Raw genomic sequence first — 14,262 nt, forward strand, 5'->3', positions numbered from 1 at the left:
TCTTTCCGCAGCTGGGATGATAAGGTAGCGCCGTTTGTAACATCTATACTTCCTAATCCGAACTGTCAAACTCTAAAATTTCAGCCCAAAATGACGTGAATTGCCTCAAGGAGACATATTAAACGAGCGAGTAGAAAAAATATACTGCACCCATTGGGTATCTCATGTCAGGTAAACAGGCAGGAAGGTGTCGTAGTAATATACCCATAAATTTGTTATAATATTTGATTTGACCTGATCGGCCCCTTGCAGTGGAATAGTTGTCATTTCACCCCCCCCCCCCCCCCCCCAACAAAAATATATTCATATAAATTTAGCATTATTAATATCATAGAAATTTAAGTTAGTGTCCTATGGTTCAGTTTGAAAATGTCCATTAAAGTTTCATCCAAAATTTAGAATTCAGTTTAGAGTGAAATCGTGATGAATCTTTTTAAAATAAGAAAACCACAAAATTTTTATTTCAAATTTACCCAGTTACCGACGAAAAATGATATAGGTATTTGGCACCAGTGCGGTGTTGAGGCGAAATTGGAATAAAAAAATAAAAATACTTCTTCACAATACCACGAAAACATCCAGATAAAGAACACAGACCTGGATGAGCACTAAACTGTAATTAAATTAATCAAGAATTTTACCCGTTAAGGTTTATCATCCCTTTGAAACCAGCGATTTTTAGGGCCAGCCTGTAGCTGTAACCCGTACAAAAGGACTAAACACTTATTTCATTAGATATACTAGTCTCAGGTCTATCCATTCCCCGAGCTAGAAATGACACTGCTTAGACTTTTTCTTGGAGGAGTTAAGGGAAATTCTGAACTTGCTTAAAAATCAAGAAATTCGCAATTTTTCCAGCGTTTTTCGACAAATTTGAATGTATTTTCAATTGAATGTATTGTGCTTCCTCAAATCGAGTTGATAAAAGGCGAATTCTTTATCATCGTTTGTAAGAGACGGAACTAATGATGTTCTAGAAATATGCAATTATTTTGCAGTATCTGAAACCAAAATAAACCATAATAAATTGACATAACCCAGTTCTTTTGATGAAGAAGTAGAATCGTCAGAGGACAAAAAGTCGAATCACACAAAATTGTCGATTTTTTTGTTTTATTTTTGTCTTTTGATCTCTGAGTTTCCCCCACAAAATGTCTTGAATTCCACCACAAAGGCCACGGAAAGGGGGGTTTGGGGTAGAATGAATGGAAGCCGCAAGATTTTGCAATTTTACGACAGACATGTGCTTTCTGGAAAAATACCATTGCCAAAGTAGATGACAAAGTAGATGACTAAGTAGAGGACTTTTCTTGAGAAGAGAAAGACTTTTTCCCGACAACAGTCATTTCCTATTCTAATCGAGAATACTGATTCTTGAGTAGGATATTATCAAAATACAGCTCGTCAAGGGCACTTGTTACCCCTCCTGGATTTAAAAAGTACCTTTTCTGGTATTTTCATTAAAAAACCAACCCACTCCCCCCTTAGGATTTGAAAAATGCTTTACATGTATCTTCATTAAAAAAAAGAAAACCCCGTGCTTTGTTCTCTATAGATCGGGGATTGAAGCCCCTGTAGCAGACCTATGCCTTAGGCCTACACGAAAAAAACGAAACAAATAAAAAATCAGGTCCCCGAATTGGTGTTAGAAAAATGTACGGTGTCCATCTTTCAAAAAACTTATCAAATATTTTTCTAAAGGCAAGACTTATCAAAAGAAAAATATCAGCCTTTGAAATAAAGTTGCGCAATCGTCCATTAATTTTTCTTAAAATTGCTTTTACAAGAAGGAAACTTTCCAATCCGATTGACATCTCATGAGTAATGACGAAGAGTAGAGAAAAATGGAGTTAGGTATCAGAATTTATTTCTACTGGCCATCGTCTATTACCCCTTTTTACTTGCTGGTCCCTTTAATGAAATGTCAAAAACACGTGAGGAATGTTTGACAAATTGGAAAACATGCACGAACAAATTTGAAGATCAATACCTCGTAAATGTGATTAAAAGATGGAAAACTAGTCTAGAAATGATCATCAATTTTCCAGTTTTACAATAGCCTGTGAAATTTCCAAGAAAACTATCAATCTTGATGAATAGGGTGAAGCCTGAAATATTTTCTCATCCCATCGACTAATCTTCATTAGGAAACCACAGTAGGCTAATTCCCTTTTCTAAGCCTATAGCATAAATATTTTGTATTAGTAGGCTATAAAATTCTCCAAGCTGTATCAGCTTTCATTATTAATCACTTTGACTTATTCTACGAAAGGGATAGTCTGGTAGATTATTCTAGCCTTAGTGTTTCTAAGATTCAAATACAGAAGAGAGAATAATGAGGACTTTTTTTCCCAAGACAGTAAATGAACAAAACATTTTTGAATATTTCGGCCCTATATCTAAGGGCCGTCTTCAGCAAATAATAAAAAAGGCTATTAAAAAAAGTGGCTTTTTAACAAAGAACTTTTATTGCAAGTGTTTTTTTTTTGTTTTTTTTTTTTTTTGTCTTTTTTTTTTTGCACAAGACGGTCCATAGCTATAGGGTCGAAATATTCAAATAGGTTTAGTTCATTCACTGTCTTGGGAAAAAAACTCCTCTTTATTTTCTCTTCTGTATTTGTATTATGGAAAGGCAGTGTGGTCTTCGTCATTATTTGTTTCTAAGATTTTCCGAAGGATATACTTTTTTCATCGAATGAGGAAGAATAAACTTAAAAAAAACTTATATGTAAATGGATTAGAAACACCAAGTTTATTTCTAGCTATCCTGGAAAGTTTCATAAGAAAATTTAAAATATTAAATCTGAAAAATAAATACAAACTCTTTGAACAAATACAATGGTTTATCATTTGTTCGTATTCACATTACTAATAACAATGCGTTGTCTGGGATATCAACTTATTACAGTCCCAAATGTAAAGACCCCATTCAGGGGATAAGTATAATCAATAGACTCAATCACAAATAGCTCTAGCCAAAAGAGGCAGCCAGGTGAACAATAAAAACAAATTAAATCCGGCGAGTTCAGGGCACTGTTTATTTACCAGTTCATACCGCTAGTTTATGTTGTCATTTCCGCTGTCAAATTAATAAATTCCCAGAACCAAATAACGCAAAAATGTTCCAAAGAAGATCCAGAGCACAGCTTAAATACCAATACAGTTATGAAAACTCGATTTATTTTTGGGACACAGTGCGCGGTAGCAATGCTAGCGGCTGGAGACAGGAAACTGGCATTGGTATCTAAGCTGTGGTTTGAATCTAAAAGTCGGAGCAATTCACAGCTCAGATACCAATATTTCAGAGATATGGTGTTCCCACCTATGGTGTTGTAGTACGGTCTACGCGTTGGAGCGCGGGCTTGGAGGAGGCGCCAAGTTCAGAGCTCTGTACCAAAAGCTTCTCATGGGCAAGATAGGAGTTTTCATAACTGTATTGGTATCTAAGCTGTGACCCATAGCTAGTCTTGATTTCACCACTGTATGGAACGTACTTGGGAGGGTGCCTCGGGGCTAGCCCCCTCCATAATCCTAAAATTTCTTGAATTTATAGGAACTTGATATTAACAAATTATATAAAAAAATATTTTTTATTATGTCCCTCCCCTCCCAAAACATTTGTCTGCATATTTGTCTGGTAATACACATCTGGTAGAAAAACAATCTGAACTGTTTTTGCACAATTTTCATGTAATTTGCAAGAACGTTTTCAGTGCATAGGTAGTCAAGTCGGCTTCTAACACAGCTTTATGGGACAATTAAATATAAAAAAAATCGAGTTTTTTTTTTAACTGAAAGTAAGGAGTTACATTAAACCTAAAAACGGACAGAAATAACAGAATAGAATTAATCCAGCGCCCCCTTCATGGAAATTCTCTTCCCCCATGATAAATTCCTACATGGAAAGATCCTCTCACATAAACCCCTACCACCACCAGAAAAAATACCCCCTGAAAACGTCATTATACTTCGCAATAACCAATACTATATGTAAGAAATGGGCAAAGTTCATAACTTGCAGCTCTTTCCCTGAGGACTGTGGGGGATTAAGTCGTCCTCAAAGACATATTTTTTTTTCGACTATGCTCAAGAATATTGCTATATCAAAATTTTTAACTGGTGACTTAGGGAAAAATGAGCGTGGGAGGGGGCCTAGTTGTCCTCCAATTTGTTTAGTCACTTAAAAAAGGGCAGTAGAGTCTTTTAATTTCCGTTAGAATGAGCCCTCTCGAGACATTCTAGGACCAATGGGTCGATACGATCACCCCTGAAAAAAAAACAAAAAAAAAACACGCATCCGTGGTCTTTCTTCAGGCGAAAAATGCAAAATTCCACATTTTTGCAGATAGGAGCTAGAAACCTCTACAGCAGGATTCTCAGATACGATGAATGTGATGGTGTAATTTTCATTAAGATTCTATGTCTTTTAAGGATTGTTTTTCCTTTTTTCGAAAATAAGGCAAATTTTAAGGCAAATATTTAAAATCAGCATAAAAATTTGATTCTTTTGATGTATATATTGGTATCAAAATTCTGTTTTTCAGAGTTTCGGTCACTATTGAGACGGGTCAGTCCTAACTACAGTTCGTTACCACGAACTGTTTGATTCTTCTATAAATGTGCTACGTTAAAAAGTTCCATTACTTCTACTTGGGTTTAACATCTTTTCGGGTGGCGTAAAGGCAAGGGCGTATCCGCGGTCTTTGTTCGAAGGGAGGGGGAGGTTTACAAAAAGTCTTTAAAAACTCATAAGAATTGTGTTTATATGTACTTTGTAACGTTTTTACCAGTCAGACAAAAATTTCAGGAGGGGGGAGTTCAAACCTGGTACCCTCCGGGATCGGGCTTCTATAGATGTATATTTCATGAAAGAGATGTCCATTTACGTTGCTAAGGGGGGATGGGTACAAAACTGACATTGCATACGCGGGCTAAACAAACCACCTACGCCTCTGCAGTTAACATTTAAAAAATCAGCTAAGGAATTTGGAAAGTCTTGAATATGCATGAAAACCCTATTCATTTAAGAGGATAGCTCAACCATGGAGAAAGCGGGAGAGTACTTCTAGAAAATTGTGACTCAAAAACTTTTCATTATTTTTACTGCCTTAAAGATCCACAGATGAGGACCAATCCTGTGGAACGTTTCTCGTCATTTCTTACTATGGTCTGAAATTTCACACAGGAGAATCAGCCGAATTTTAAGTCTTTTTACTGGCTTATAAATTCCCAAAGAAGAATAAATCAGGTTTGAAAAGGTGGAACTATTTACCTCTCCGGCAAAGTATAGCTTAGATTTTTAGCTATTTAACGATATACACATTTCTTTTCAATTTCTCTATGGTAGCCAGAGGTTAAGGCAAAATTATGACATAATTATAATCATTCAATTACTGTTTTTTAAGACTAGTTTACTACCAATTAATGGCCTTGTCTGTTGTCATATCAATCAGGAAGTTACACTTTCTAGACGACATATTTTTATCGCTTATTTTTTGTTGATTTTAAACACGTTCTTTATTTTTAAACTTGGCTAAATGTTCAAACTGCATGCCTGCATCAAACGTCTTTTGCATTAAAAATTGAGTTCCCGGGTTTTCCTAATTTTTACAGACGTATATGGTTGTGTAAATTTCCACTTAACCAATCTAAAGAATCCGATTTCATTCATGGTGTCCTTGGTACTTTAAGAAATATTGTGATTAGTCTACGAAAATGCATCACAGTGTAAGCCAATGAAATTTAGGAACATTTTTTAATATGATATTTTAGGAAATTAAATAAAAAAAACAAGTTTTTTTAACTGAAAGTAAGGAGCGACATTAAAACTTAAAACGCACAGAAATTACTTCGTATATGAAAGAGGCTGCTTCCTCATCAACGCCCCGCTCTTTACGCTAAAGTTTGACTCTTTCGCTCAATTCTTCTTTTTAAAACAGTAAAAAACTTTAGCGTAAAGAGCGGGGCGTTTATGAGGAAGCAGCCTCTTTCATATACGAAGTAATTTCTGTGCGTTTTAAGTTTTAATGTCGCTCCTTACTTTCAGTTAAAAAAAATTGTTTTTTTTATTTAATTTCTGAACGTTTTTGAATCAAATGCATGTTTTGATTTTGGCTCTCCGCAGAGGAATAATCAAAACGAAATTTGCATATTTTTCTTTTTTTTGGCTCAATGGCTTTCTCATAATTTTGATCGAATGATTTTGAGAAAAAAAGAGCGGGGGACGAAGCCTAGTTGCCCCCCGATTTTTTGGTTAATTAAAAAGGCAACTAGAACTTTTAATTTTTTACGAATCTTTTTATTGGTAAAAGATTTACGTAACTTATAAATTAGCTTACGTAAAGAACTTTTGTATTCTCATGTTTTTATTACATATATGAGGGGATTCGCCCCATCGTCAGTACCTCGCTCTTTACACTAAAGCTTAAATTTTATCCCAATTCATTAAGAATGACCCCCTGAATCACAGAAGCCGTAGAATAAGTAGTTGAAATTACTGAAAATACTTTAGCGTAAAGAGCGAGGTATTAGAAGGAGGTGAGCCCCTCATATGGGTAATAATTTCTGTTTGTTTTAAGTTTTATTGCTGTTCCTTACTTCCAGCTGAAAAAGCTTTTTCACTTTTATTTTTTAATTGTTTTTTTTTTAAATAATGCTAGTAGATCCTGCTCTCCCTTCATGGAAATTTTCTTCTCCCATTACAAATTCTCGAAGGAAAGTTCCCCCAGCATATCCACCTCTTCTCAACCCCTCCCCCAAACCAAAAAAATCCTCCTGAAAACGCCTGTATACTTCCCAATAACCATTACTATATGTAAGCACAGGTCAAAGTTTGTAACTTGTTGCCCCTTCCACGGGGACTGTGGGGGAGTAAGTCGTCCCCAAAGACACAGTTATAAAGTTTTTCGACTACGCTGAATAAAATGGCTATCTCAGAATTTTGATCCGTTGACTTTGGGAAAATAATTAGCGTGGGAGGGGGCCTAGGTGCCCTCCAATTTTTTTGGTCACTTAAAAAGGGCACTAGAACTTTTCATTTCCGTTAGAATGAGCCCTCTTGCAACATTCTAGGACAACTGGGTCGATACGATCACCCCTGGGAAAAAGAAAAAAAACAAAACAAAAAAACAAAAAAACAAATAAACACGCATCCGTGATCTGCCTTCTGGCAAAAAATGCAAAATTCCACATTTTTGTAGATAGGAGCTCGAAACTTCTACAGTAGGGTTCCCTGATACGCTGAATCTGATGGTGTGATTTTCGTTAAGATTCTATGACTTTTAGGGGGCGTTTCCACCTATTTTCTAAAATAACGCAAATTTTCTCAGGCTCGTAACTTTTGATGGGTAAGACTAAACTTGATGAAACTTATATATTTAAAACCAGCATTAAATGCGATTCTTTTGATGTAGCTATTGGTATCAAAATTCCATTTTTTAGAGTTTTGGTTACTATTGAGCCGGGTCGCTCCTTACTACAGTTCGTTACCACGAACTGTTTGATTAATCTCTCTTGTTCTCTTTGGCTTGACCATCAACGATAATAAAAAAGAACTATTTGCAAAAACAGGTTGTGGTGTATTTTACGCTTCCAGATGAAATGAGAATCTTCAGCAAGTTTTTATAGCATAGACTGATTAACATAATTAAGATTAAGAGATAAATTAGATGATTTTAAGAGCAGCAAAACAGAGGTGACAAAAAACCTGTTACCTTCTTCGCCTGAAATCCCTTAAAAGTTAGTTAGCGCAGACTATTGCAAAAAACGATAGATTTTATCCTGTATGTGTCGACTGATAGCAAGAAGTATGTTGAGGTAGCAGACAATTGAATTCTATATCTTTAGTGAAGATAGATTCCGAGGGGGCATCACAACCTGGTGTACATCTCAGAATGCCATGTATGGAGTGTAATTCCGCCACCCTTGAAACAGTTTCCACCGCGCCTGGCACGCGCTACCTTGTGTATATGCTTGATTTTATGCAAATAAATGCAAAAATATTTTCTTTCTTACTCTGTTCATACACCTCCCTTTTACCGTGAAGAGCTTTTATTGCTCTTCACGCATGTTTTTTATTTGTGCCTTTCCTTCATCAACGTTTCAATATCCGTAATGTCACCATTTACCAATTTGTTGTAATTGTCCAAACAGATGTCACGCATATCGAATATTGGCCTCTTCCAAGATTTGTTCAACGGTATCTTGGTATCTTCCAACGGCACCATATGTTCAACGAGCCAGTTTTTTTTTTTAATTTCAAGTTACACAAGGTTTTTTTGGGAGGGGGGTTTATCCATGTATCGCTCTTAAGCAATTCATCTATGTTGGATGACCCCTCCCCACACACGCAAAAACACCCCTGTTACTTCCATGTTGCTCCCCAATGAATGTTCTGTTCCTATCCCAAAATTTTGAAAAAAAAAAACAGAGAGATTCGGAGGGGGCACCACCACCTAGTGTACATCTCAAAATGCCATGTATGGCGCGTAATTCCGCCACCCTTGGAACAGTTTCCACCGCGTTTGGCACGCGCCACCTAATGTATATGATTTATGAAAGTGCGATCCATTGAAATGGGACAGCTGAGTTGGGAAACGGGGGAGGAAAGGTTGGCGGGATTGTTGTCATCTCAAGTTTTCGATTGTCAATCTCAAGTTTGTCAAAAAGAAATAACAAAGCACAAATGTGAATAAGCTATACGTTTCCAAACAACTTATTTTTTTGGTCAATATTGTAGTACTGGGATCTACAGGAAACTGACAAATTTATAATCTATAAAATGTAGCCATACAAGTAATAAGGGTACTTGTGTATTATTTAGAACACAGTCAATAAGAGACGTTAGGTTCTTTCGTGAAACAAACTACGATGCAGGTACATTTTAATTAATAGAGGTGGTTAGGTTAGGTTAAGTTAGGTATTTGATATAATGCACCCCACCTCACCCCCCTAATGTGCAAATATATAGCTTAAACTTTTGAAAAAGCTAATGAAATAAAACAAAATATGATGAAAATATAATACTTTATTAGGAAAATTGTAAAATTGCAACTTAGAATTCTAACCTAACCTAACATTTTGTCTTTGTGGCTATGAAACTAGATTTTCTCATAAAATGTACCTGCATCGGAGTTTGTTTCACGAAAGAACCTAACTTCACTTATTGAGTGTGTTCTGAATAATACACAAGCACCGTAATAAGATCTCTTTTATTAGCGTATGGGTAATAAATACCCCAGCTTTGGTGGGTCCTGAGGCTCAAACGCCAAAATCTTTTGTCTGGAGCTTATCCTGTTCTTGCAGAAATGATACCCAGTTACCATACCTGATAAAGAGGGTGGGATAGAGTCACCAACCTAGGATTATGGCGAAGACTACCAAAGGAAAATTAACTATTTTCGGCCTAAGCATATGGTTATCGGTCTCAGATACCCCTCCTGGAAATCATTTCGCCAAGCTTGGACTGGTGCACACCACCTGGTGCACATGATTTCTGAAAGTGACTCCCCCCTCAATGGATTCAACCGAGATGCAGTTAAAGATTTACAATAATATCAACGTAAAGGCTACGGAAAACAAAGAAACCATTTTCGAATTTTAAAAACCGCACACATCTTGTACTGCAAAAAAAGTTACGGATAGGCCTCAATACTTTTCAAACCAATCCTTCTCTATGAACTTCTGGTTGAACTTCGTTGAAGTAAGGATGCTAGGGCTGTTTAAAAAAAAGTTTTTAACATTATTAGTTTTAATTTTCGCATTTTAATGTAAGTTTATCTATGTATACATATTTTTTTCTCTCTTTCTCGTGTTGTGCTGAAGACGGCCCTTGGACATAGGGCCGAAATATTCACAGAATTGATTTCCACTGTCTTGAAAAGATTTTCCCTATTGTTTCAACTTTATATTTGTTAATCCTTCTCTATACTCTATATCTCAGGCGGTATTAAGTCGAAACCAGAGATTCAAGACAGGGACATTCATGAGGGGGCGAGGCATTGATTTATTTAAATTTGCCATTTTTTGCACTTTCGAGAACTTGTCCCACAACACAACAGCTCATGACCTTAAGTTCTAGGTTACTTCGTATGAGGGTCATGGACAATAATTGACCCACAACATTAAATATTAACATACATTTAATGGATAATATCCATATATTTAAGCCTGCAAACAGTATTGTTAACTGTTACACTCCAAACCTGGGAAAGCATCGAAATCCCTAACCCCCTTAAAAGTTTTGACTGTGTACACTTGTGTAGTAACACACGAAAGCATAAGGCGAATATGGGAAGTTTCCCCCTCTAAGATCAATCAAAAGAGACCTACCATAGCAGTAGCGTCAATGTGGCGAGGGGGGAGAGGCACATACCCATTAAATATTTGCCAACCTTTTTTGGGTGTAGCAAAATATCATTTTTCGAATTTGTGATAGCAAATGCCATTTTGCCCCTCTCTTAGATTTTGAAAAACACTTTCCCCACATATCCCGAATTTTCGTGAATTGGCCCCACATGGGAAGATTTGGGATCAAAATGAACCCCTTCTCAGAGAAAACCTAATTTGCAATAAGCTTCACAATAAAGTACCCCTCCTCCCTCTCGTACATCGTTATGATGTGTGCACATAAACCCATTCATATATGTGATATAGGCAACAATCGAACAGGAATCCATTAATATTCCAATCACGTCGTTCATCTTAGTTAGCCATCGAAGTATTTAAGCAAATAGCTGAGCATAGCTACTTTTGACAGGTCTTGTAATCAGAGCCGTCTATTTTCCGCACCCAAAAGGTTTCGTCGACACGACACACCTGCATTTCCCTCCCATTCATGATTAAACTGTCAATACACATATTACAACTTCATCATATCTTCCAGTTGAGGGTACCAACAACCAGCATTATTGTATATGAGAAATGAGACAAATGATTAACAATGGGGTGGGGTAAGTGCAATTCCTCACATTGGTTTCTCTTCTTTCTATAGACCACGTACAAGAAAATGAAGATTTAATCTTTCAACAATACATTTCATTTACAAAGCACTTTGTTAATTCATGTGTGTCAATCTCAACATTTCAAGAAACTTTCAAGCCTTACAAGAAGGGAAGGAGCGGATTTATTTGAGAGAGAGAGAACGATGGGTTTATTAATATAAATAACAAAACAAGCAAATGGCCCAAAGCAAAGCTTGTTTGGGCTTACAACCCCAATACACATACAAATAAAAACAATACGAAAAAGAAGAAGAAAATAAAAAAGAAAAGAAAAGAAAAGAAGAAGAAGAAAAAATTCAATTACCCTGCAATCCAATCGATACGGAATTACGCTTCAATATTAACTTGAAATGTCATTAACTGAAAGAAACTTCATTTACTTGAAAACAAGTTTCAGTGTATTAGTTTAAGGTTTATAACAGGCACGTCTACGGGAAAAGGTGGAGGGGGCTTCAAGCCCGTTATCCCTAAGACACTTTCTATATTTGCTTGTACATTCCATGCAATTCGTCTAATTTTACTCTAAATGTTCTTCTGCTCTCAAATCACAATCCTAAATTTTGCGAGAAGTTAGGGCTCGGGGGGATGCTGTTGTTGTAAATCAGGAGCTGGATAAGCCTTTCTTGGAGAAAGCTCTAATTTGAGATGTATTTCAAGCACTTGTTTTACATTTTTGTCAAAGCTTCCGAATACGTATTCAGCGGGTAACATCACAACCCTGAAGTAACCAGAACAACTAAGAATAAAATTATACAAAATTTTGAGTCTGATAGCCCCTTTAACAAAGGTCAATCTTGTTTTCAGCCAAATCACCATTGTCCCAGCCCATTCAAGATTTTTTTGTTCGAAATACAAATTCGAGTTCAGAGCGCGGCTTTTTCTTTAAAGAATCTGAAGGCAACACGGTACCTTAAAATCATTTTGCGAACTTCAGCGTCGTATAATAGTCACAGAGATAAAGATAAAGATTAGCAAATTCTTCCATGGAACTCGCCATCATCGAGAGCTGTCAAGGATTTGTGGTTGGACTCCGTAATTTGATGGAGATTTTATGTCGTTTTTGTAGATGAGCTTGTCAATCATAGCGGGTGAAACCACAGGGAACTCCCAAAGCGCCCATATTGCTCAAACGATCTCCTAGCAGGCAACAGTTTTAGGGAGTTTCCTTTCCTGAACTTTAAAAATTCTGCTCAGTTTAATAAAATGAACACAACAAAATTCACACTTTCTGGTGATGTAAATTTCATTACAACTGAATATTTTCTATCTCCAGCACAAAACGTGACAAGTTAAATGGTTTTTCTAAGATTTCCGGAATAGCAGGAACCGTATTGAACTTGTTTTCTGTCACTTATTCGGATCTCTTAACCAAGCTCTACAAGTTATAGTAAAACCACCCAGTAAAGCCTAAATAATTTGGTCATATATACTAAAAAATTTATAATGGACAAGATTGGGTGATTAATCAAAGGTATCGTATTACCTTAAATGAGCCCCGAATCTTAGAGGAGCCAAGGTTAGGCTTGGAGTTGTATATGTTTTACTGAAAGATATTACTTCAAATATTTACAAAAAAATAGTAATTAAGACAGGTGAAGACGACAATCGAGTGCACAATCGAGATAATGGGGAGTTTTGTTGGGTTTTCCGTTCCACTTTTTTGGAAAAATTCGTCCCGTTTCTTCCCTTGCTCTTTTTTATTTTCATCTTTTGAATAAATGGTGCTTTATTATTTCCAATAATAAAGTGCTCAAATTGTTCCCTTAGCTCAATTCCTAGAATATATCACGCTCAATTTTCGAAAGATTAAAAAACGTTGCGATTAGATTTCTTTGAAAAGAAAATCTCTCAATAATCTGAAAATGGCATTCACCGTTTGCTTTTATTACAAATAGTTTCCTATGACATACAGGAGGGGGGAGGGTTTACATTCCCTGAAATTAGAATTCCTTGTTTGTTTTGTAAGAGACAAAAAATAGAATTCGGCTTCTAATTTGAAGAGAAATAATATTGAAAGAGCAAAAACAAAAATTACTTTTGATATTTGTATGTAAAGAATCAGTAACAAAAGCTTTCAGATAATTTGAAAACCTCTTTTCCCTTATGAATTTGTTGGAAAAGCAAGCATCAGAAGACTGAAAACAAGAGATTTTTTTTTTTGTTCTAAGACAAAGACAATCTAAGATTTTTAATGAATATGCTTTTATTTAATGATTATACATTTTAATACATATATATATATATATATATATATATATATATATATATATATATATATATATATATATATATATATATATATATATATATATATATATATATATATATATATATTATTTAATCACATTTGCACCTGCAGTCACCTGCACAGAATTGCAAAATCCTTTTTCGGGGGAGGGCGGACAAATAGTGATAATTTGAAAAGAAAATGCCCATAAAGTCGTAAAATCTAAGATTTTAGGGGTCTGGGTCCCGAGCCCCCTCACCTGCAAAGGTCCCTGTGAACCTGTTATTCGCAAGAAAGAACAGTTTCCTACCTTTCCCCACCTGGTATACATCTCGGAAAGCCACTTGCCCCATTTCAAATTGCATACTTCCCTCCATACCACACATAGCACCTTTCTGCCAAGCACGGATGCACGACCCGGTTAGCGTACTTTTCGAAAACTTGATAGCCCCTCAGCTAGTAGCTACTCTATTAACAAAATCCCACACTTTGTAGTTCAAAAGCACAAAAAAAATCAAATGGAAGGCTCCGGAAGGTTCCTGAAAACCAGTGAAATAATTATTCCTTTCAACTTTTTGAGGGTAATGTTCAAATTCATTCATTTACTACAGCTCTTGAGTAAACAATGTAAGAAAATGTTTGTTAAAAATGCGCACCATTTGACATATAATGATATATATATATATATATATATATATATATATATATATATATATATATATATATATATATATATATATATATATATATATATATATATATACATACTCAGATAGTTAAGTTCCTATCGTAATGATTCTTAGCTTGAAGATTACCTCTTACCTTTTCTTATGAACATTCATGATCAATTACGAATTTTTTTAAGGAAACTTAATGTGTTTTGATTTCTCACGGACCATTTGTTTTGAAAATGGCTTGAGGGGCTCACCCCTCTTCATCAGCTGGTGTGAATCTAGAAGTGTCACATCTCACACTCCTTCACCAGGACGATGGTCCGTATGTGGCACGCGTCACCTAGTGTACATGATTTCGAAA

At 35.8% G+C, this 14,262-nt stretch overlaps 1 protein-coding gene across 1 annotated transcript in view; it reads right to left on the reverse strand.

Moving 5' to 3' along the window:
• LOC136031487 (semaphorin-2A-like) overlaps positions 1-14,262 on the reverse strand; it is a gene marked incomplete in the record, with an annotated part of 365,554 nt that overhangs the window by 63,820 nt on the left and 287,472 nt on the right.

This window comes from Artemia franciscana, chromosome 9, assembly GCF_032884065.1.
Source record: "Artemia franciscana chromosome 9, ASM3288406v1, whole genome shotgun sequence".
Classification (NCBI taxonomy): Eukaryota; Metazoa; Arthropoda; class Branchiopoda; order Anostraca; family Artemiidae; genus Artemia; species Artemia franciscana.